The 26,450-nt window shown below is 42.9% G+C and overlaps 1 protein-coding gene across 5 annotated transcripts in view; it reads right to left on the minus strand.

The window, feature by feature from the left end:
• The window catches only part of pde4ca (phosphodiesterase 4C, cAMP-specific a), a 120,784-nt gene that overhangs the window by 39,110 nt on the left and 55,224 nt on the right, over window positions 1-26,450 (minus strand). The window contains exon 1 of one of the 5 annotated variants that reach the window (XM_083782550.1): window positions 8,197-8,270. The exons of the other annotated variants lie outside the window; for them this stretch is intronic. The gene's annotated coding sequence lies outside the window, so the exon portion shown is untranslated. Of the gene's footprint in view, window positions 1-8,196; window positions 8,271-26,450 lie in introns of those variants that run through there. 5 annotated transcript variants of the gene reach the window in all.

Consider the following 26,450-nt stretch of genomic DNA (forward strand, 5'->3'; position numbering starts at 1 on the left):
GGAGACAACTGTGTGTGTGTGTGACGTGTGTGTGTGTGTGTGTGTGTGTGTGTGTGTGTGTGTGTGTGCGTGCATGCATGCGTGCGTGCGTGTTGTACATGGTCCAGGCATTCCTAGATAAACATTCTAAGTATACCGACCATAACTTGGAATCATAATAATAATAACCCTCGTATATCGATGTAGATTCGCCCATACTGATATTCGGAAAGCCTGGGCCGTGTACAGTACATAAACTGACCACGAGCGGTTTAACATAATAGCTGACAAATGACAGAGCAAATTAAGCCAAACAACTACCGTGCCAAATACCTGCTCTGTTTCAGCTGTTTATAGGCAGGGTGTCTGTGTGGAGGAGAAGGTGCCATTGGACTCTCAACCCTGTTATATTTGTCTCCCTGTGCAATGAATTGTAATTTGCGGATTCAAATAACCAATTTTTGGTGTTTTAAGCATTATGTAATGCTTTAGCTATTGGAAAATAGCAGATCTACGAGCTTGTAGATCTGCTATTCGAGCTTGTAGATCTGCTATTTTTGAAAAATCGTGAAAATGTAGTGCAAAGCTTTGAATATATTCTTTCAGAGCCAACGTCTTTAACTCAAATCTTTGCTTCTGGGGGGGGTCCCTGGAATAAGGTGTTTTCAGATGGGGGTCGGCGGCCAATTATACATTATAATCTTGGGGGTCCTTGACATGGAAATGTTTGAGAACCACTGACATAGAAACATGGGGGTTTTCAGAAAACAGTCAGGATTTAGAAGGCATTTGTAGAATCGTCCTCGGGTTTAAATGGGATAAAGTCAACTAAAAGTCAACTAAAATGTGTGTGTGCGTGTGCATGTGTGCATGTATGCCCACCGTCCCTGTTGTATATGTGTATTAGTGTAGGAACTGTGCGTGGACTGCAGGTTTAAAAATAGCACCGGGTATTGACGTGGGGGGGCATGTGACTCGAGCGCAGGGCTAAAAATAGGCATTCAGGTGAGGAGTCCCGAGTCCCGATCGAAACATGATCCGACTACAGAGAGACGGGAGGCAAATAAAAGACCCACCGGCGAGGCCAGTCTTTACAGTCTGGGCACGTCCGCAGCCTTGATCCACACATGATCTCTACTTTCCCACAGCCTCTCATGAGCTGAAACGCAACCACCCCCCCCCCCCCCTCCCCACCCCCACGGAGGAGAGCCGCTATATACCGCCAGCCTGCAACTCGACTTGGCAACAATAAGCGGCAGCTTCTCCAAACAATCCGATGAAACTCCGCGGTGCAGAAAGAAATAGATGCCTGTAAAAGAAAAGCAGACGTTTCAGCAAAACGTGGAGATTTTTTGGACAATTAAGGGGCGAATATTATAAAGGCGCTGCAGTGCGGGGGTGAAGTGAAGCCCAAAACAAATAATAGTGAATAGTGAATAAATTATGGCTAAATATGATTGTCACTTGCTCTATCTTATACGTCTATATAGAAATATATATTTCTATATATTTAGAAACAAATGAATCTTGCTCGTACAGGTTCAGCGATTATTTATTTATTTTTATTTTCAATTTTATATATCCATGAATTTGTGTCAAAAAGGTTAGAAATAAGCGTGATATTTATCTGAAATCATAATTATGGCCCAGCCAAGTACATTAACATGCAGGCAGAGAGAGGGTCACACTGGGTGAGGTGAAACCGACATGTACAGTATATATGAACCTTTATTGAGAAAAGGATATCCCCTTGAGATGTACGTACAGTATCAGTACATTCATAGACAAACATAATCGAGGACAAAACAAACAACAAAGCTCTCCTAAAACTACCGGTATATGTACTTTGTGTACTTTACTGCAGTATTTCCAATTTGCAATATTCTACTCCACTACATATAAAATATTGTACTTTCACTCTAGTATTACTAGTTAACGGTTACTTGTGGATGTGTAAGCATGTGGTTCTCGAGTTACGTGGATTACGGACATACTACACGTAGAATACGTACAGACAGACAGAGATGTGGTGCATTTATAGATAAACACACGAAATATCCAATAAGCTCCTCTCCACTTCACACAGTTTTACTCATGGCACACACTGCAAATCAAACAGTATAGTATGGCTACACCACATTCATCCCCATCTCTCTCTCTGTGTCTGTGTGTGTGTGTGTGTGCGTGCGTGTGTGTGTGTGTGTGTGAGTGTGTGTGCGTGTGTGTGGCTCCATCTCTCTCTCGCTCTGTCTCTCTCGCTTACACTCTCAAGCTCACGCTGGCTGTGTGTGATGATGCTCTGCTGCATGAGGATAAGACGACGGTATAGCGTGTTATTGGCCGTTACGTAACGACACCCCCCCCCCCCCCCCCCGCCGCATCCCGCCATTCATATCATGTGATTACATCTCTACTCTACTCGGACTATACATAGCCAAGGAGGGGAGTGAGGAGAGAGAGAGAGAGAGAGAGAGAGAGAGAGAGAGAGAGACAAACGCATATACAGACAGAGCGAGAGAGAGAGGATGAGATTTGGAGGAGGACACAGTGTTCAGTGCAGCGATGTGATGTGTGCTGGGTCTCAATGTGTGCTATTCATGGGCTGCAGGTGTAGTAGTCCTACACCTGCCATGTTGTTGAGGAGGACCAACACAGGCGTTTCAACACTAGTCGGATTGACGTAGAACTCATTTGTCATTGGTTTGCAACACCTGTTTTGGTCCACCCGACATGGCAGGTGTGTATAGGACTATATATACATTAAAATAATTAGAAATTGCTACACGTTTTGAGCTTGTTTTCGCTATACTTCTTAAAATGTTGTTGCAATTGGTGGAATTTTTTTCTTAGATTAGTTTTTTTGTTTTTGTTATTAATTCATGAAAAGTTAATTGGGAATGGTTTTTTGAAAATGTTTTGAAATAATAATTAAAAACCCAAATGTAAAGGAAACACAAATCACACCCGTGTGAAAGTTATGATAAGAGCTCTTATCACAATACATTATCTCCAGGGAGTTCCAGGGAGTTCCAGGGGGTCCCCAGCTAAATGATAGTTAGGAACCAAATGGACCCTTATGGGTCTGTAACTCTGATTTGTACCCATTTGTACACTCAGAATTAAAATTAACATTGATTTTACAATAACAATGTGGAGGCCCAGAGATAGAAATGCCATTAAATGGGGGGTCCGTAGCCTAATGCATGTCAAACTGGGGGTCCTTGAAATTAAACCGGTTGAAAATCACTACTAGAGCCGTAAAATGGGGGTCCCTGGCATGTCTCTTCAAATGGGGGGTCCGCGGGGATAATTATGGGAACATTTTGGGAACCATGTGGCTTTAAGAGGTCCAATTAAGTATTGTATCTCTGGAGTATTGCATAATGTCTGACATCTCTCTACCTACCTAACCAGCCTCATAATATACACATTGGGTGTCCCCCGTGGCACAATCAACCCTTATGCAATGCAGCTGCTCAACCAATGGCACACCTTTCTCTCTCTCTCTCTGTCTCTCTCTCTGTCTCTCTCTCCCCCTCCCCTCCCATAGTGATGCTGAGCCCCGTGATGCTCCCCCGCCTCATCATGCCACTGTGCACACCGTTGATATTTTTACATCCTCGTCTGTGTTTCTCTCTCTCGGCGGGCTAAATTTAGCCTCCATGAGTGTGGAGGGTATAGAGAGAGAGAGAGAGAGAGAGAGAGAGAGAGAGCTACACAGCTAAGAATAGTGTCCCTGGTGGAGAGTAGATTATCTCTCTCTCTCTCTCTCTCTCTCTCTCGCTGTCCACTGTGCAGAGAGAGAGCGGAGCTGTCTTCCTTCCAACCATTCATGAATATTTATGCAGAGGGGAGGAGGGGGGAGAGGAGGAGGAGGAGGAGGGGGGGGGGTGTTGCTATTTGAAGCCGATAGCGAGCTATAAATAGAGCGGACGCATCAAAATATATCCACCCACGCCTTTCCCTCGCTCCAAGTTCCCTCTCTCTCTCTATCTCTCTCTCTCTCTCTGTTATGACTTCAAAGTAGGGGAGCAAGTGCATTCTATTGATAAATTCATCATGTTGGACACTTTATCTTTCACTTTAGTTGTATCAAAGCACACGCGCGCACACGCACACACACACACACAGATCATTATGCCACTACGATCAACATGTGAACTGTCACTGAGATGCATGAATGATCAGGTCATTATAGTCACACACACAAACAAGATGAGAACATAATAGCGCTCGCTCGCTCTCTCTCTCTCTCTCTCAGCTGCATCTGCAAAAGTATCGGATCGGCCCTTATTTGGTCATATCAGGTAATATCGGTATTGGTGTAATATGCCAGTCTAACCACTGATCCGACACAGGGGTAAGGGGTTGACACTATCAGGTAAATAAAATGTTGGGGCATGTGGAGTTTGCTTTGGAGTTGCCCAAGCTGCAAGTGCACATTTGAGTGAGGAGTCTAGTCTGCTATAAACACAACACGAGATATAATATATCTCATGTTGTAGTCATTGTTTTGTAGTCATCAGGCAGGAACCATCATCTGGAACGTCCTTTTCCTTCAAACCGGAAGAATAACAATAAATGCTCTCGTAGCCTGCGGCTTTTATTGAGAAAAATCGGTTTGAGGGAAGTTCAAAGATTGATGGTTCCTGCCTGAATGACTACAAACCAATGACTACAACATGATATAGCGATATCATCCGCTCCCAACCGGATCATAAACCCGAAAAGGAATGCTGCCCAGGCTAGGGCAAGTGCTACGGGCCAAGATGGACTCTGAAGAGGTGGGGTTTTCAGTAGAGATGTCCCGATACTGTATCGGTATCAGAAAAGAAAAGAAATCGGATCGGCTGTTATTTGGTCATATCGGGTCATATCGGTATCGGCGAATATGCCAGTCTATAACCACCGATCCGACACAGGGGTAATAGGGCGTTGACACTATGCAGGTAAATGAAGTGTTGGAGTTTGCTTTGGAGTTGCCCAAACTGCAAGTGCACGTTTGAGTGAGGAGACTCGTCTGCTATAAACACAACGCGAGATAGATGGCTATAGACACTATTCCCGGTCAGTGGACTTCAAAATAAGATATTATTTCGTTTTTTTATTCTCTGGTATCGGTATTCGGTTATCGATATCGGCTAACACAGAAATTGTGGTATCGGGATCGGATCGGTAAGCGAAAAAAGTGTATCGGGGCATCCCTAGTTTTCAGCCTACGGCGGAAGGTTGCGAGTGAAGATTGAGCACACAGGCGTGATCGTGAACGAGCATGAACTATGCAAAGTTGCAAACGCCAAATGATATGTCGTATTATGTGCTGCTCTCGCATGGGGTCTGAAAGCCATGATTTTGCGGATTTAATACTTTGTGCCGTCGACAAAGCTCACAACCGCGTTGTGAGCTTGTAAAGGGCAGTCCATACTCTCTCCGACCACCGAACTTTTCGTCGGAAAGATCAGACTTTCATTTTTTCTCCGAAGTAGAGTTCGGAGAGTCACAACATCTGGGAGTGCAGCTTTCAGAACAAAAATTCGGAGGAATGTGTTTCAGAAGTTGCGAGTGACGTCATGTTGTAGTTGTACCGGAGCATCCACACACCAAGCCATGTTCTCTCTCTCTCTGTCTGTCCTGGCTGTCTCTCTGTCTGTCCTGGCTGTCAGCCACATAGCTACATGCACGACACAATTGAACAGAGCAGAAAGGAGGGAAGTATCGAAAATAGCCATGTTGAGTGGGAGGGTGGTGAAGTGAAAATAATAATACTTTTTTTATATTCACGTTTAGATTGTTCGATTTCACATGCACTTGCTTCGGGCAATGTATTGTAAATGAATGTTTTCTCATGCCAAACAAGTCCCTTTGAATTGAAATTAATGTAACAGAGAGAGAGAGAGAGAGAGAGAGACTTCTATAAAACAGACAGACGGACGGACGGACGGACGGACGGACGGACGGGACAGGACAGGACAGGACAGGACAGGACAGGACAGGACAGGACAGGACAGGACAGGACAGGACAGGACAGGACAGGACAGGACAGGACCCGCTTCGGTTCTGTTTTCCCGCCTGTAGTATTGAACAAGTTTAGGGCGTTTCTACTGAAAATGAATTGGTTCAGATTTCTGAATATCCTACAAGTTGGTTCGGAACTGGAACCAACAAAGGTTCCATGAAAGCAAAACAAACCAAAGATAATTTGGGTGGAAAAGGAACCAGTTCTAGAACCAAAGATATTTAGGTGGAAAAGGGAACCAGAGAGAGAGAGAGAGAGAGAGAGAGAGAGAGAGAGAGAGAGAGAGAGAGAGAGAGAGAGAGAGAGAGAGAGAGAGAGAGAGAGAGAGAGAGAGAGAGCTACTACTTAAGAAATGTGGCCTTTGCTGTGTGAGTGCTTGCCTTGAAGTAGCGTATAGGCTCCCTCTACTGGCCTTGGGTGGAATCACAAGAGCTGGCTGAGAAGACAGTCTGCCGAATGATAGCTATACTTACAACACTTACATTTGCTTAATTATTAATATTATTTTAAAAAACATTCCCAAAGAAAATGCAGAACGTTTCATGAATGAATATAACAAAATCCAAAGATTTGTTTTTCTTCAGTAATGTCATGAAGAAATGAAAGAAAAATCTAAAGAATTTCCATAAATTATATATATATATATAATATATATATATTGAAGTCGTGAAAATAGTCGATCTTTGGGAATCACTGACTTTTTACGATATATCTGATGGTGCCGGGTACGTCATAGAGGCCAAACCGAGCAAACCCAACATAAAAGGAAAACCAGCCAGACTGGATTACTTAAGTTCAGTACGGGAACCCCTTTTGATGTTTTAAGCATTATGCTATACTTTAGCTATTGAAAAATAGCTATAGGCCTGCTATTTTCCAAAAATCGTGAAAATGTGGCCGCAAATAATATATTTGAGTGAAAATCTTTGCTTCTGGGGAGGTCCCTGGAACAGCATATTTTCAGAGGGGGGTCGGCGTAGGGGTCAACATAGAAACTTAAGGTTTTTCATAAAACTGTCAGGATTTAGAAGGCATTTTGTAGAATTGTCTTCAGGTCTAAATGAGTTAATTGGCTCAGATCTGAACCCATTTTGATTTGGCGTTGCCGACCGCATGCCCTTGTTGACGTCGACCCCAGGCAGGGCTCGAACCCACAACCTTCTAGCATGAAAGGCATGTGCTCTAACCACTACACTAACACCACAGCCAGAGTGATGCATGCTGCTAAAAACACATGTTGTTGAATGTTTCCTGTGTGTGGGACTACAGGGTCACAATTATTGTCCATGTGTAAAAGATGAGGTTATATTCAATTCAACACTATTATACACGCACACACGCACTACTAGTGGACAAGAGATCCAGTATAATTCATTTTACACTTGGTTGCATGCTGAAAATAGCTGATCTACAAGCTCACATTGAGCGCATAGATTTTCAGCCAAACACATTTTTTTGTCTGCTTTTTTGTCAACTGTAGATTTAGGGCCGATTCATACTCCTATTTTATAGCCGAATAAAAGTCGGTTCGGCTCTGTAGTGTAGAGCCTTTGACGTCACAATTTGACCTGCATGGTGACCAGAATGTGACTAAAACTAAATGAAAACTATTCAAGAAAGACTATAGGGCCGATTCATACTCCTATTTTACCGCTGTTTCGGCGCTGTAGTGCCGAAATGATTTCGGCTCGTCAGAAATTGTCAGTAGCACCGAAGAGCCGACTTTAGAGCCCCCCCCCCCCACACACCGACTTTTATTCGGCTCTAAAATAGGAGTATGGGCCGATTCATACTCCTATTTTAGAGCCGAATAAAAGTCAGTTCGGCGCTGTAGAGCCTACAATGTGACGTCATTTGACAGCGCCGAAACAGCGGTAAAATAGGAGTATGAATCGGCCCTATGAATCGACTAAAACTAAAATCAACACCACTGGCACGTTACATGCGCGCACACACACGCACGCACACGCGTGCACACACACGCACACGCACACACACGCATGCACACGCACACACACACACACACACACACACACACACACACACACACACACACACACACACACACACACACACACAGAGTCTGGCTCCACACTCTACTGTATAGCCAATAACATTCCTGGGCGTCCCGAGAAACTTCCAGCAGCCAGTGAAAGATCATGGAGAGAGAGAGAGAGAGAGAGAGAGAGAGAGTGTGTTACATGCATGCGGCGCTGCGCCGCCATACAGACAGCTGGGCTGCGCTGAGACGCAGTGATTGATGGCGAGCTGTCAGTGGCCCTGGGAACCCGACACCCTGGACTGCGTCAGCGCCAGTGTCACGGCTACGTCAATACCATCTGGGCAGCATCAGCTCACTGCCACCACAGACACACACACATAGGGAGAGAGAGGGAGGGGGGAGAGAGAGAGAGAGAGAGGGGGGGAGAGAGAGGGAGAGAGAGAGAGAGAGAGAGAGAGAGAGAGAGAGAGAGAGAGAGAGAGACGGTCAAAATATAATAGGAAAAAGAGAGATCGTAGAAGAAAGTAGCGAAAGGGATTACAAGAAACATGAGAGATAGAGACAAGGAAAACATGCAGACGAGAGAGGACGGAGAGAGAGAGAGAGAGAGAGAGAGAGAGAGAGAGAGAGAGGCCTGTAAACCCAGGCCGAGCATGTCATTCATCATAGTGGTGTGATAGTGTCCATGGCTGACACACAGCCTGGAGGCAGAATGAGTCAGTCAGTCAGTATAACAGCATGCAGAGGCAGACCTGCAGAACCGGCCATGCTGTGTTCACTGACCAAACATTGGGGGGGGGGGGGAAACAGACGGCATTACGCACACACACACGACAGAGGGGTGTTGTTTGGTGAGTATAGGATAGTGGTATCATAGTTCTCGAGCAGACACAGTGCTGGTCTCTGTCATTCTGACCTGAGATCAGATTCATACGAGGTTTCTCACTGGACACACACTGGTCTGAATTAACCAATTCTGACCTGAGATCAGATTCTAAAAAAATGTCAGTCGGTTCTTCGATTTTTCAAAAATAGCAGACCTACAAGCTCGTATCGCGCCACTCGGTGGCGCGATATGAGCTTGTAGATCTGCTATTTTTAAATAGCTAAAGCATAACATGATGCTGACACCAAAATGGGTGCCCGGTCAGAATGGGTTAACCTATTCTTGGGCGGGAACCCCTTTTTGGTGTTTTAAGCGTCATGTTATACTTTATAGCTATCGAAAAATAGCAGATCTACAAGCTATTTTGTAGGTCTGCTATTTTGCGAGCTTGTAGGTCTGCTATACTTTTGAAAAGAAATCGTGAAATTGTTAAAGGGACACTTAAAGGGACACTTCACCCTTTTTTGCAAAAATATATACCGTATGTTAATGATGTTTAGAAGATTTAGAACACTTTCCTGGGGGTCTTTATGTGTGTAATATGTGGTTTTAGATATTTTAGTTTTTAGCAGTGAGCCTAGTGTCTCTGATGTCACCGAAAGTGGGCTCACTTCCTTCCTGGACTAGAATTCCCGTAATGCTTTGGTGCACTGCTCCTCCTTGTGGATAGGGGGAGGGCTGTCTTACTGAGACAACATGTAATGTCCAGTGTCCAGTGTCGATGACATCAGAGACACTAGCTGGGCTCACTGCTAACATCTAAAATATCTAAAACCACATATTGTACACAAAAAGACACCCAGGAAAGTGTTCTAAATCTTCTAAACGTCTTTAACACAATTATATATTTTTGCAAAAAGGGTGAAGTTTCCCTTTAAGACATTTTTTTTAGAATGGGCCTCAGGTGTAGATTTAAGACATTGTTTTAGAATGGGCCTCAGGTGTAGATTTAAGACATTGTTTTAGAATGGGCCTCAGGTGTAGATGGCTAACCCGTCTCGAGTCGATGCTGCGGGCAAGAAAGACGAGCGCTGTTTGAAACATTGCTACAGTACACCACGTATACGTCTGCATGACTCGTCAAGAGCTGTTACATTAGTCTGTAACAGGGATATTGTAGTTAAGAAAAACATATGAAATAATGTAAACTATAGAGCAAATTGAGTTAAACTGAAATAAATAAAAACTACGCTTACACAAAACTACCTGAAACTGTACTGTGTGATTTACAAAGCCAACTAAAACCACAGAGAAAATGTCCTTCGTTTTTAGTCTTAGTCAGTGTAGAGGTGGCCGAGTGGCCTATAGGCTCCAAAAATGAAGTTCAGGAATCACCGGTTTTAGGTATTTTATTTCTCTCAGAAATGACGGCCTTTTAAACAAAGAAGACTTGGAAAAATAGATGGGACTATAGATTGAACTGTAGATTTAGTCGACCTAAATCTTATGACATTTAGTCGACTAAAACATTCCGGGTGCACTAAAACAAAATTAAAGCCATTCAAAAGACTAGGACTAAAACTAAAATTAAGATGTGCTGCCAAAATCAACACTGCTGAGTGTCTGTCCCTTGCAAGCCTCCCTTATATAGTGAGTGGATCCTACACCACAAGTACAGATTCCAATTAACCACCAATTAGCTTTTACAGACATTCCTCATACCACAGGAATAATCTAACTATTAAATTAATGTTGTACAACATAATTGAATCACATTTCTAGGTGCCACATATAATCACAAATACTTAACTAACAACCAGAACACTGTTAAACCCATCATACACACACACACACACACCCCTTCTCTTCTACAATACTTGCCGCGCTATGAGCTTGTAGATCTGCTATTTTTAACAAAACCCATTCTTGACGGAAACCCCATTTGGTGTTTTAAGCATTGTTATACTTTAGCTAGTGAAAAATAGCAGATAAATTGTGAAAGTTTGTGGGGGTCCTTGAAACTCATGATTTAGAAGACATTTTGTAGATTTGAGCTCTAGTCTAAATGGGTTAAAACACCTTCTTGTCCTGAATGACAAAACAAAAAAACCCCGATCTTTACAAGTCCTATTGCTGTGGGCTGTCTTGGCACAGGACAGGGAAGAATGACACGCTTCACATGCTATAGGGTTTTCAGCCAAATCAAATCTGTGCGTGCCTCATTTTGAAATGCACACTTGCTGTATTACGTGTGCTGGTTGGTTGCTGCTGCGCGTGAACTGGTGTTATGGTGCCACAGGCTCTGACCCCCCCCCCCCCCCCCCCCCCTCACAGCTATGGAGGGGCAGTTTGTTTGACCCCCCCCCTCTCCTCATAGCTAGGGAGGGGCAGTTTGTTTGCCCTGCCCTTCCGTTGGCATGGGCTTGTCGCTCATCCCTGGCTAACGACTCCTTTAAAACCCATTTTGGGGCGGGAACCCCTTTTGGTGTTTCAAGCATTCTGTTATACTTTAGCTATTGAAAAATAGCAGATCTACAAGCTCATAGCGCGCCACCGAGTGGCGCGCTATGAACTTGTAGGTCTGCTATTTCTGAAAAATGTTATGTGAATAAATACATTTGAGATCAGTAATGTTGATCCATAAAGTGAGTAGTGCATTGTTTGTTTCCATAAACGGAACAAACAATTATATTTAAAAGAATGTGAAACAAGGACACTTTATAACAATCGAGTACTGAGCACTGAACACAGTGACACATTTTAGGACGCACACAGGCTGCATTGAAAAAACACTGGCTGACACACACATACACACGCACACGCACACGCACACGCACACACACACACACATGCGCGCACACACAGTGACAGACACACCAGACACAGCGCCGGTCGATAAACATCTGATGCTGTTGCTGCAGAAGCGTTAATCTGCGCTGCCTGTTCCAGGCCATGTTTTGGGATGCATAACCAAACTGGACTGGACCGGTGCCACGCAATAATACGGCAATACATATACAAGCGTGTGTGTGTGTGTGTGTGTGTGTGTGTGTGTGTGTGTGTGTGTGTGTGTGCGTGCGTGCGTGCCTGTGTGCATGCACACATATGGTAGCCTCATTATGTATATATCTCAGTGGCGTGTCTGCATCTCTCTGATGGCTGTGATCACTGTCTCGGTCAGAGCAGCACCAGACTCACAGTAAAGTGATGGAAAGTACACTACACACATGGGAACCTCTTTTGGTGTTTTAAACATTATGTTATACTTTAGCTATTGAAAAATAGCAGATCTACAAGCTCATAGCGCGCCACCGAGTGAAATCGTGAAAATGTGGCTCAAGTCTTGACAGAAAATTGTCAGGATTTAGAAGATTTATTTTATTCAAATTCGACGTCAGGCCTAAATGGGTTAAGTCAAATTAAATGTACTTGGCGTACTTTCCACTACTATGAGAGTACATACTGTACACTACTATGTATTTGAAAACTTTAACGAGTTACTTTGTATAGACTTGATGAGACATTTTGGCCGATATAATATATCCGATATAATTAGTTGCTGTTATGGCCGATCGATGGTAGATATTATGATCTCATTCTGTGTTGAAAAATTATAATAATTTTGTCCATTCTGAAAAAGACATGCAACAGGGCTTATAGGCAAGTCAGATTTAACTTTAATACCTTTATATTTAATATTGTGAGCTTGTAGATCTGTTCAAGCTGTTACTTTGGCCTTGTTTATCTGTAAAGACAGACCGATTAATCGGACAGATTAATTAATCGGTCCGATTGATTAATCAAACCGATGCCGATTAATCTAAAAACAACTAAAATCGGCCAATACCCATGTGTGTGCCAATTAATCCATCCAACCCATCACTATTAAAAACATAAAGTAACCACTCCAGCCATATATGAATTTAGGCCATTTGAAATTAGCAGATATACAAAGCGTCGCGTTGCGACGCTTTGTGAGCTTGTAGATCTGCTATTTAATTTGAAATTGTATGCATTTGCAAACGCGAAATGGGACATAATGTGTGCTTTTTTTGTACATTTTGAGACCAATTAATGCCTTTGTACTTTTACTCAAGCAAAATGTGGAATTCCAGACTTTTTTACTTGTAAACGGAGAATTTCTACATTGTTTGCAGTGTTGATACTTTAACTTATACTGTACAAGTAAAACATTTGAGTATAGCTAATACTTTTTCCAGCAACACACACGCTCCTCCGGTCCAGGTCTTTTTCATGTCAAGAACCCCCAGAATTATCTGTATTTGGCCGCAGACCCCAATCTGAAAATATGTTGTTCCAGGGACGACCCCCCCCCCCCCCAGTAGCAAAGATATACGAGTTAAAAACGTTCACTCTGAAAGAATATATATTCAAAGATTTGCGCCACATTTTCACGATTTTTCATTCGTAGCGAAAAGTTCATAGCGCAGCTATGAGCTTGTGGATCTGCTATTTTTCATTAGCTAAAGTATAACACCATGCTTCAAACACCAAAAGGGGTTACCGTCCAGAATGGGTTGATATCACAGGCAGACTCTTCACATACTAGAGCATGTCTGAAATAAGTGTCAGAGCTGAAACCAACATGTAAATATGAAATAAATGCGTGAACCTTTCAAGCATGTTTTCTCCTTTCCTGTTTTGCTGTTTTTCTGCAAGACATTACTCTATGAAAGCCATATCTCCAAAACTGGTGGGTGAAACTGAACAACCAAAAATGTCAATTTGAAGCTACTCTGCTTTCATAAAAAAAAAAAAAAAAAACAATCCCTCAGTCAAAAGTGGTCACATATACTATAATGCTGGACAAAGCACTAGCTCAACCGCAGTGCTCGGGTAAGAGCATGGTCTATACTCCTCCTGGTCAAATACTACTCAACTACAATTGAACGTTACCCTGACAGAGTCCTCTGTCACATGTGTACTAGTACTTTCTTCAAGCAGCATTTAGAACGGTAAATATGGGATCAGGGGCGCTTTCCACTTTGTGGACACTGCACCCACAGGAAGCTATGTAGATCTAAGTGCTAAAAGAACAATATTTACATAAAAAATATGCAAAAGCATAATACAGGAAAACATATACATTGACACTAATGCACCACAAGGGAGGGAATGATTGTGCACACCAGTGTTGTTATCGTCGACTAAAACCAAGGCGAAAAATGTTCGTCGACTACCTGTTTTCACTGACGAAAACTGGAAATGGAATGGAATAGAAACTAAGCTACGATGACTAAAACTAAGACTAAATATATACTGACAATTTCGTCAAAAAATTTAAACTAAACTAAAATGTTAGGAAGGGACTAGTGGACAAGAGATCGAGTATAAGTCATTTTACAATTAGTCGCGACGCATTGTGAGCTTGTAGATCGTCTATTTTCAGCAAGTGAAAAAACCTGTCATTACGACGGCATCAAGGCCCGCCAAAATACATTTTGTTCGACTAAATCAACTGTAGATTTAGCCAACTAAAATATTATGATAGTTAGTCGACTAAAACTAAACACTAAAACATGCCAGGTGACTAAAATGTGACAAAGACTAAATGCAAACTATTCAAGAGACTATGACTAAAACTAAAATCAAAATTTGCTGCCAAAAACACTGTGTGAATACCAGTTTGATGAATAGAACTGGATATAAATACAAGATTGTATGTGTATTACCGATTGATATCTATCCTCCAAAAGGGTTAATCGATTTGAGTCCAGCCAGGGAGGATTGCGGCGCATTTTTCTCACATAATTCATAAGTGAAAGATTTGTTTCACCAAAAAGAGACGGTGTCTTCTTACCGTTAATCTCCACGGATGTGACTGAAAACAAATTAAAAGTAATGACTAGAAAGTGTTACACAACGTGAACTTATTTCAAAGAATTCCAACGCATATCGCTGTTACTTTTCCAGCACAGAAATGTAGCAAACAAAGGGCTGTATTTTGCGTGTCTTAAGTACCAGGTCTTATTACTTAACTTAAGACCTGGAGGCGTGATCAATGCCATTTGGCTATTCTGAGTGGCCAAAGAGCATTGAGGTCTTAAGTTAAGTAATAAGACCTGGTACTTAACACATTGACTGGGCTATTATGCCAGGCCTATTCCTGGTGTGCTATGGACTTTACATTGAAGGAAGAAAAATTATTCGGGGCCCACAGCAAAATGTTTTAAATTTAGATTTTACCATCTTCCATTCTGGAGATATTGACCTTTTTGTAACACCTGCTTTTGCCTGAACTCTGCTGTCTTGAACAGACAGCAGAGTTATTTGGCTATTCTGAGTGTCCAAAGAGCATTGACCACGCCTCCAGGTCTTAAGTTAAGTAATAAGACCTGGTACTTAAGACACGCAAAATACAGCTCAAGGGGTTTCGCGGTGACAAAAACAGAGCCCTATATAGGTGTGGTTTGAAGTGTAAATGAAAGCATACTTAACTTAAGACCTGGAGGAGTGGTCAATGCTCTTTGGCCACTCAGAATAGCCAAATGGCATTGATCACACCTCCAGGTCTTAAGTTAAGTAATAAGACCTGGTACTTAACACACACAAAATACAATCCAATTGTGTCTCCAACGCCGGCAGTACCAACAAAATGTCCATTAGTGCGTTGTGTCGTTACGGAACACTTCACAGGTTTAGGGCTGTATTTTGCGTGTCTTAAGTACCAGGCTCTTTGGCCACTCAGAATAGCCAAATTGCATTGATCACGCCTCCAGGTCTTTAGTTTACTCAAGTTAGGTAATAAGACCTGGTACTTAAGACACGCAAAATACAGCCCTTAGAGTTCAACGACTGACTGGTCCTCCTCCTCCTCGCCATGAAACCCTGAGTGAGAGAGCTGGACATCCAGAGAGAACATAATTCATCATGAGTGCTCTTTTCACTACAAACACAAGCAAATGGCCCGCGTCCCTCTTTCCATGCTGGAAGCCGGACACACACATGTGGACACGTGTGTGTGTGTGTGTGTGTGTGTGTGTGTGTGTGTGTGTGCGTAGTTAGTACACATCATGCATGCATGTGTTCATAGAAATTCATATACACTGCAGTACGCACGCACACACACACACACACACACACACACACACACACACACACACACACACACACACACACACACACACACACACACACGCGCGCACACACACACACACAAACACACACACACACACGTGTCCACAGAGGCCTCTCGTCTGTGTTATTCCGCGGTATATCACATGGCAGCGGGAAGAAAACAGAAGACGTGAGAAGAGTAGAAGAATAATTAGGGAACTGGGGCTCTGGAGGTGAGAGCCCCCCCCCCCACACACACACACACACCCCTGACACTCACGGCAAAATGACGTATAGTAAGCACCGGATTCGTGACTTTGTGAGTCTTTTGACATAAAAATAAATTACAGTTTATTATTATACTCAATAGTACAATATCCAAAATCACAGACAATATCCAGTCTAATGATATCGATATAATACTGATGCCCTGCCACTGGCATGAGGAGAAGGAGACAACGTGGGTAACTATACTAACTCACCCATTGAAAACACAGTAACTATAATGGCGTTACTTAAGTAGTTTTGTTACGTGAAGTAACTTAATGTAAGAGCGTTAGTTAGTTGGATTCAGAAAAGGGGCGTATTGAAGAAAGAGAAGAGAACCACTGCTGCAGTTGTTAGACCACTTGACATGACATTGACATGTCTACTATAGGCTTATATGAACATATAAATACTTAGTTTTAGTTATACTCCTGGAGGATTGGAGGCTGTGTCCATCCAGCACACTCCTAAACAGCCATGAGGCAGCCGCACACTGCAGTTCCTGCTGTTGGGTTGATCCTGCAGAAAATAATTCCCATAATGGTCTTTTGTGGCTGGAATTGTTGCTGGGTTGTGGGACTGTGAAGTCATGGAGTATTATAGTGAAGCAGCCGTTTCAACTGGAGCTGACTCAACCCTGGCCCAAAAGAACTTACACTGACCAATGACCCAGCACTATATCAAGTGTCTGTGCGTGCGTGGCGTGCGTGCGTGGCGTGCGTGCACGTCTGTGTGATTTTTCAAAAATAGCAGACCTACAAGCTCATAGCGCGGCACGGTGCCGCGCTATGAGCCTGTAGATCTGCTATTTTTCAATAGCTATAAAGTGCTGCATGGCTCTCTCGTCTGTGTGCGTTAGTTAGATAAAGGAGAGTCCTTCCATGCTCCCAGAGCACCATTAAAAGTCACTGCTAGGGACTGATTTAAGAATGTTTCCAGACACATTTATTATGTTGACCCCCACTCCACCCCACACTGCCACCACCACACCCCCGTCTCGTCAGCGAGCGGTCCTGAGTTATGTTCCATGGATGGATGGATGGATGGATGGATGGCACTGGGACGGGCCCAAATCATTTACTGCCAAACGAGGCGTTTGCTCTAATGAGTTTAGGGGATATATAGCCGCTCCGCCGGGGCTCATTTGGGGTGAGACGTACTCCTTTTGACCGGCGGTATAACACCTCGGCAAACGTCATCAACCTCTCTGGCCACACAAGTGTTGTCTAAAAAAAGTATCTTGTATAGGAGCGGGACAGCGGGGGCGGGTGGGGCCTTCCTAAATAACCGAGCGCGTCCAAGATATGCGCGCACACGCGCGCACGCACGGACGCACACACACACACACACACACACAGCTATGTTGATAAATCAAGGTGAACACGGGGAGGTTCGGCAGCAAGCCTAGCTGTTTTCCAGGAAATGCGATTCTCAAGCTGCGCAACCTCAATTACGTCACTCCCGTCCGGCCCGGCCAAAAAAACTGTCGGCTGTCTAAGACCCTTAAATCACATTCAATTACGCCGCGCCATAAATCAACCTCTCTCTCCCTCTCCCGCTCTCTCTCTCTCTCTCTCTCTCGCTTTGCAATGCTGCTGCGCTGCCACTTTGGACTCCAATGTTTCTGTCAATGTCTCATTTTAGAAATAATCCGTTTTTTTTCCGTTTTCTTTCTGCAGCTGCTGCAGTGTTCACGATGCTTAATGTCATTGACACTTCATTTCAGACTTGGCCTTCTGCAGACTGGTGGTGGTGGTGGTGTGGATGAGATCAATTGGTCTGCAGACTTTACATGGACTACAGACAGAACAGAGGAACCGGCATGCAACAATTCATTGTTGTTATAGCCTGCATTTCAATTTGACTTTTGGCAGAACGTACTGTATACTGTATGTATTAAGTTGCATCCTGGTATGCCGTGATTGTTTTCCACCACTAAAAATATGATCATCAGGTACAGTATAGCCTACTAGGAGCAGTAATTGTTTTCGTTGACTAAAACTATGACGAAAAATGTTCGTCGACGACCTTTTTTCACTGAGGAAAACTGAATGGAAACTATGAAACTATGACTACAACTAAAATAAAAAATTGCTGCCAAAAACAACACTGACTAGGAGAAAGTTTTTTTGTTTGTTTTTTTAAACGTGTTAAAATTATAGTTTTTATGTGGCATCATGTTATGCTTTATCTGTTGAAAAATAGCAGATCTACAAGCTCATAGCGCTATGAGCTTGTAAATCTGCTATTTAAAATAAATCGTGCTTCTGGGGGGGGGGGTCCCTGGAACATCATATTTTCAGATGGGGGTCGGCGGCCAATTTTCCTTGACATGAAAATGTTTGAGAACCACTGAGATATAAAACATACGGTTTTTCAGAAAACTGTCAGAATGTAGAAGATTTTGTAGACTCAGGTCTAAATGAAGGAGGGGGAGGAGATAAATAATAAGCACATGGGGTGAAAACATGAAAGCCAAGCCCAGGAATTCTCCGTCAGGAATCCTCGTTATCTGTCATCTTAAACAGGTGCAACCTCTGCAAGCCCCTGCATGGCTAAAGTTCATACAGACAACCCTTGGATAGGCTAAATAAAACAAACCCTCCTGTCCTGCAGAAGGAAAACATATAATAATAGAGGAGAATGTCCCACAGCAGTGGTTCTCAAAGTGGGGTCTTTGAATGATACTTTGGAACCAAATGGACCCTTTTGGGTCTGGAACTCAGAGAGTGTACAAATGGAACCAAATGGACCCTTATGGGTCTGGAACTCAGAGAGTGTACAAATGGAACCAAATGGACCCTTATGGGTCTGGAACTCAGAGAGTGTACAAATGGAACCAAATGGACCCTTATGGGTCTGGAACTCAGAAAGTGCACAAATGGAACCATGGTGGGAAAATAACTCAAAGCTTTTACTTAAACAAAAGTATCATTACTGCAATGTATAGTTCTTGCGTAAAATATTTGTTATCAAAATGTAATTAAAAGTACACAAAGGCAAAAGCACTCAGAATGTCCCGTTCCAAAGTTTTCAAATGCATAATCACCTTTTTGAAAATAGCCGATCTACAAGCTCACAATGTGTCGGGATGGCGACGCATTACAATTTAGGCATTTTAGCAGACGCTCTTCTTAATCCAGAGCGATTTACAGTAAGCAAGAACACAGACAAAACATGGTAATACATCAAAAAATAAAAATACTCATCATGAATCCTTTACGTATAAGCTTAAGAACCTAACAGTGGAATATGTAAGGAAGTGCTATGTCTACATAAAGTGCTATTTAGGTTACATACGTTGAGCCATATGGATATGCCTGTAGGAGGTCGAGGCTAGAGAGCCAGTACTACGGCAAGTGCTATAGCCTACGGCAGGGTTCCCCAATTCATTTTCCTCAAGGGCCATATTTTGACTACGGTACCAGGCTGTGGGCCGAGTCGGCACGCGCAAGGTTGAGGTCTTGCCCTGAAATTAATGTTCAGGGCAAGACCCCATTTGAAAAGGACCCCCAGTTTGACATGCAGAGGCTACTGACCCCAATTTAATGCCATTTATATATTTTTTTGAAATTCTTCCACGGGCCACAAGGGGGCGCTCCGCGGGTTGGGGAACCTTGGCCTATGGGCTAAGAGGGAGTCTGAAGAGGTGGGTTTACTATATGCCACTGTCATTTATCCCATTTGTACAAGTTTGAACAAACAAAATGGACGGCAAAATGCACACTTTTTTACAGGTCCATTTTGGTTCCATGTGTTCCACTCTCTCTCTCTCTCTCTCTCTCTCTCTCTCTACGAACACGGAAGATTTCACATGTTTGTAGAGCTGTGTTGATTTCGTCGACTAAAACAAAATGTTCGTCGACTACCTTTTTCCACTGACGAAAACTAAATGGAAACTAAATGAAAACTAAGCTATGATGACTAAAACTAAGACCGACAATTTCGTCAAACAAATAAAAAACAGACTGAAATGTTAGGAAGGGACTAGTGGACAAGAGATCCAGTATATGTCATTTTACAATTAGTTGCCTTATGTTGAAAATAGCCAATCTACAAGCTCACGTAGATTGGTGAAAAAGTTAAAAAAGTGACAAAAAAACAGTCATTACGACGGCATCAATAAACTGTAGATTTAGTCGAATAAAATCGTAGGATATTCAGTCGACTGAAACTAGACTATAACACTAAAACATTCCAGGTGACTAAAAATGTGACTAAAACGAAAACTATTCAAGAGAGACTATATATGACTAAAAACTAAAAGTCTAAATGTGCTGCCAAAAACAACACTATAACTGTAGAGAGGGGGGGGCGAGAGGGTAGCAGATGTACCCGACACCTCTATTTGTGTTGGTTGGTACGCGTCGTGCTCATCCATAACTCACCGGGCGCCGTGCACGTATAGATGAGTGACGCGCGTGCTCGCCATGAATATACCCTCCCATTGCAGAGAAAGGGGGGGCCGGGTGGGGTGGGGGGGGGGTATCGGTGTCTGGGTCTGCCGTTTCATATGCGAGCCTTTAAATCATACATGAGGTCCTCGTCGGACATTCAAGATGTCAGTGGCGCTGTTGGGTGCGTTGACGTCAAAGCATGTCTCATTTGCATTCCTCCTCCCCTTACAGTTCTTCCAGCTCTCCCGCACACCCTCATAAGCCTCTCCACGTGTGTGTGTGTGTGTGTGTGTGTGCGCGCATATGTGTGTGCGCGCATATGTGTGTGCGCGCATGTGTGTGTGTGTGTGTGTGTGAGGGTGTGTGTGTGTGTGTGTGCGTGTGTGTGTGTGTGTGAGAGAGAAAGAGAGAGGATATGCGCCCATGCACATAATATAGTATATGAGAGACTCACTGACCCGTACATCTAAAATCTCTAACACGGGACCTCCCCAGTTGCCACTTTAAGCCACCCTGAATGTACATGCTTTATGAGGGCAAGGAGAGAGAGAGAGAGAGAGAGAGAGAGAGAGAGAGAGAGAGAGAGAGAGAGAGAGAGAGAGAGAGATACTGTCAACGTAAAAGGAGGGTCCCATTTCAGTCGCCATGATAGATTCCTCAACAGGAACTGCAGGTCAGGAGAGGTCACGCTGTTTAAACGTTATATTGTGACTCCAGGTGACCCCCCCCCCCCCCCCCTCTACCCCTCCATCGATTATGTGCACCACTCTTTCACCAATGCACCACTATAACGTTATACTCTCAAATGCTGGTGTGTCCGTCAGTCCGTGCCTATGTGCCGTCCCCGCTCTATATACCTGTATGGTGTAAAGGTATACTTAGCAGATCTATACAAGCTCGTAGAGCAGCACTTGTACTTGTGAGTTTAACAGCACTCCCGGTATTCTGTCACCATTCCTCCCGGTGCACCCTGGGGGACGAACGGCGTGATACAGTGACCTAAATATAAAAGCTAGACTCCCCCGTGCATGTCCTCCTGTAACTATAACTACCCTCCTAGGGACCATTATTAAGCTACTGTATTTGCCTCAACCATTGTTCTTCACAGGGGGATAGTTATGTATACGCACACCGGTATAGCCAAGGGTGGGAGATTCGTGGCTGGCATAATCTGCATAATGCTTGACAGCCTTTAGTCTCCCCGACATTTCCATATTTTCATCATCATCTGCTATTTTTTTCATTGTAAGCTTAGGGACTTTCCACCACTGGGCATTAGTCCAATTTAGAAAACATAGACCTGCTTGCAGCTAGGTTTATATATTTCCATTACTATAACCTACCTACAACACCTCCGTTTGGAACCAATCAATATCTACACTGCTACGCTTTAGCTCCGAGATGAGGTTCTGCGGAAAGCCATCCGGGTCGAAATGGAGTCGAGCGCGTCCACAAACGGTGGATTAAACCAGGGGTTCTCAACCCTTTTTGGCTGCTGGGGACCCCCGGAATTTCTTTGGCCATGTCTGGCAATCAGTCTTACGGAAGCAGCACTGCGCTTGCGAACGGGGGTTGACTGGACTACATTTTTATTTAAGAGCTATGCCTATATTTGCCTTTTATTGTTCTGAAAAAAATACTGTTTGTTGGAACGGGTTCGGGTTCGACTCCATTTCGAACCTCATCTCGGAGATAAAGCGTATAGCAATTTGAGGTTCCAAACTATAGCTATAAGTGCTATACAAATCAGTGTGTCTCTCTCAAATACGATCTACTGCACAAGCGGCTCGCCATGGGACTTGAAATATACATACAGTTCAATAGAACACAAGTTCTATGACTGAAGCACTGTAGCCCATGTATGTTTACTCATACGACAAATAGCGGAACTCTTCTCAAAACAGGGCCACCGTGCAGGGTCAATGTGGTTACCAACTGATTTTAATCAAGCCAATCTGGTATCTGGTAAATCAATCAATCAATCAATCAATCAATCAATCAATCAAGGCACAACTGCTTTGTTAGGATCTGAGAATAGGGAAGAAAGAAAGAAACATGGCTCAGGGAAGTTAACAAAAAGGAATTCCCCCCTTTTGCCTAAATATAATCAAAAGTCAACAATGCTCTGGCCCTCTGATCTCCCCCATTAGCGACCTATCTGATAAACATAGCCTCATGGCTGAGAAAGAGGACTTAATGTAAATAATGGGGTTTTTTTTATCAGTCCCCTTAAAGCTGCTGACAATGAGGAAAAACAACTGGGGACGTTTATCTCTGTGAGAATAATCTGGAGGACGGCAGCAGTAAAGCTTTGTCATATGGATATGATATGCATTACGTGTGTGTGTGTGTGTGTGTCTGCGTGCGTACACAGTAAGTAACTATATATTATGCAATAAGCCTACACTACAGTTTATATTGTTATACTCTATATTACTGTGCTCTATGCATGGGTGACTGTGCGTGCGTGCGTGCGTGTGTGACTGTAACAATAATGTGGACTGTGACAGACTGACTTGCATGGCGATCACAGCAGGAAAAGAACTCACCAGATCCTCCTCATCCCAGCAACATGTTCACTGTAATGAACTCTGACATACTGTATCCATGATGTACTGAAACGACATCGTATCATTCCCAGCAGTTAATAATAATATGATGACTACAAAAAACTAAAAATGGAAAAGCCATGGTTTAGGAAACAAGAAGAGACTACACTTGTTCTTTTCCCCTGGGATTTGGATCTAATCTGTCTTGGGGGAAGAAAAACAACTTGGTTTTTTTCCACCAAGGTTCATGTTTTAGGTTGTTATTAACCCATTTAGGCCTGACCTCAAAATCTTAAAAGAAATCTTCTAAATCCTCCAGTTTTCTGAAATAATTATTTTCACGATTTTTCAAAAATAGCAGACCTACAAGCTCTGTGAGCTTGTAGATCTGCTATTTTTCAATAGCTAAATTATAACATGTTTAAAACACCAAAAAGGGTTCACGCTCAGAATGGGCAGATGAGTGTTTTTTAGTTTTCTTTCCTTTGCTGCTTTCTTTCGTTTTAGCGACTTTAGCCCCATGTTCGAATGCCCCCGCCTCCCTTCCAGAAATAGATAAAATCGCTAAAACAAAAGAAAAAACACTCATCTTTTACTTTCTCTAATAACAATAACCTAAAACATGAACCGTGGTTGAAAGTTGTCCTTTATTATCATGCACCTTAATTATAGTCCAAATTGGACTATAATCAGAGCTAGTACAGTACACAGTACATTATATACAACATTGTCACCTCCGCGAGTGGGTCTGTTTTGAGTCCCTGGAGTCCAGTGTCCAGTGTCCTCGACTAATACTATGATGAAAAATGTTCGTCGACTACGTTTTTTCCACTGACGAAAACTAGCTACAGTAGCTAAACTAGCTATGATGACTGAAACTATAAAAACTAGACTAAAATGTCAGGACGGGACTAGTGGACAAGAGATCCAGTTAAAAGACAAGTCATTTTACACTTGGTTGCATGCTGAAAATATCCGATCTACAAGCTCGCATTGTGAGTTTGTAGATCGGCTATTTTCAGCAAGTGTAAAATCAGCCATTACGACGGCATCAAGGCCCGCCAAAACACATTTCAGTAGACTAAATTAACTGTATATTTGACAAAAATGTGACTAAAACGAAAACTATTCAAAAGACTGACATTTGCTGTCAAAATCCACGCTGACGTGACGTCAGTTATCACTTTGTTTTCACGTCAGCTCATCGACTTCACAGAGAGCCGCTCTCTCTCTTCGCACGCGCTTCACTTTTCCTCGATGTGAAGAATGTCACCGTTGCCACACTTCTTCTCCCTGCAGCAACATGTCTTGTCGTGTGAGTACGTTTTCTCATTAAATGTTTGTTCATTGTGACGCCCCTCTCTCTAGATGAAACGAACGACCAGGGGCCTTTTGTGGCTCGTCATGAAGAATCGTCACAAACACGAGAAACGGTTGGACCGGTGCCTGTTGCTTCAACAACAACAAAAGAGGAGAGAGTGCAAAGAAGAAATCCAATAGGAGAACATTTTGACAAAAATGATGATGTGTGTGAACCCAAGACAAGCAATATAAAAGGACGAAAATAATGCATTGGCAATAATATTTGATAGCGGGTGTGAAATGCACTGCCAAAGTTATGTGCGGTCGCTCACACCTCCTATACTTTGAACTATTAACCGTCCTCAATACCAGACACTTGTTAAACAAGTTAAGACATACACAGAGACAGTCACAGAGTACCGTATTTGAGAACAGAACTGTACTTCAGAACAGAACCAGGGTCCATTTGGTCACATTTGTTAAAATAGCATTTTACAATATAAATTGGGGGTCCCAGTGACAGAAATGCCATTAAATTGGGGTCCGTAGACTAATGCATGTCAAATCCTTGAAATTAAACAGGTTGAGAATCTCTGCTAGAGCTGTACAAATCTTCTCTTATGGGGGTCCCTGGCATATCTTTTCAAATGGGGGTCCGCGGGCCGATTCGTGTCAATTTGGGGGTCCTTGACATGAAAAAGGTTTGGGAACCACTGCCCTAGGCAATCTCATTTTGTGAAGGACGGTGGAAAATGGTGCAGTACTAGTTGGCTGTCTGATTCATTGTTGTGACTCTTGTGTTTTTGCTACAAGAAAGAGACTTTAAGAGAGTAGTTATGGCTCCAGGTGACCCATTTTGAATGTACGTAGTAATGTTCAGAAACCACAGACTAAAAGACAAATATTTTCATGGAGGAAAAAAAAAGAGAATCTTTTGAGAATCCTGATCTCAATTCTTGTAGAGGAAAAAAAATATCGAGATTCACATTTTGAGCAAGAATCGTGCAGCACTATACCGTGAACCAGAAATGCCATTATCACTGTATCCGTCACAACTCCAACCACTGTCTATAAGCCAGGGCTTCTCAAAACGTGGGGTCCGGTGGCGGGGACACCCCAAGCATCCCCGAGGGGGGTTCCAGGGGGCTGTCCTCATCAAAATGAGACACTGTTTAACAGTGGTGGAAAGTAACTAAGTACGGCCAGGGAGGAGGGCTTGTACAGTACAGTACAGTACAGTACAGTACAGTACAGTACAGTACAGTACAGTACAGTACAGTACAGTACAGTACAGTACAGTACAGTACAGTACAGTACAGCACCACTCACTTCAGACATGTTCTCTTTACAACATAGTTAAGAAATATATGTGAATAATTGCTTTTAAAATACTAAGTACATTTACTTAAGGCACATTTCACCAGATCTTATTTTAATGATGTTTGGGAGACAAGAAACACTTTCCTGGGGTTTTTATGTGGGTAATGTGTGTTTTTACATATTTTACAGTTTCAAAGTGTCGTGGACACGGAGCTCACATCCTTCCTGGACTACAATTCCCATAATGCTTTGGTTTGATTGATTGATTGATTGAAATATTTATTAACAGTTTGCAGAATTACAGTACATTTCAAGCACAAACTCAATACAAAGAATGTTAACTGTGAGTGGACGACCCAATTAAGCATTACACTTGTTTACAAGAGGGTCCACCATGTTCAATACATCAAAACATTTAGAGACGTACAAATAGACACTTCTATATACCGGTAGTCAAAGAACAGAACAGGAATTCATCATAAAGGAGGTAAAAAGGGAAAAGAAACATATACGTACAGTGAGGGATTCAGATTTTACAGGGGCCAGTTTAGAATTGCAGCCGTCTGTAGGTGCCCTTTGAGAGCGGTTTTGAAGGAGTCAAGGGATGCGCACGTCTTAATGACTGTTGGTAGGGCGTTCCACATTTTGGTGGCATAGGAGCAAAAATAATTTAGTCCCTTCCGAATCTGGGTTGTACATGGTTCGTTGCACTCCC

This window comes from Protomyctophum parallelum, assembly GCF_964188405.1.
Source record: "Protomyctophum parallelum genome assembly, chromosome: 14".
NCBI lineage: Eukaryota > Metazoa > Chordata > Actinopteri > Myctophiformes > Myctophidae > Protomyctophum > Protomyctophum parallelum.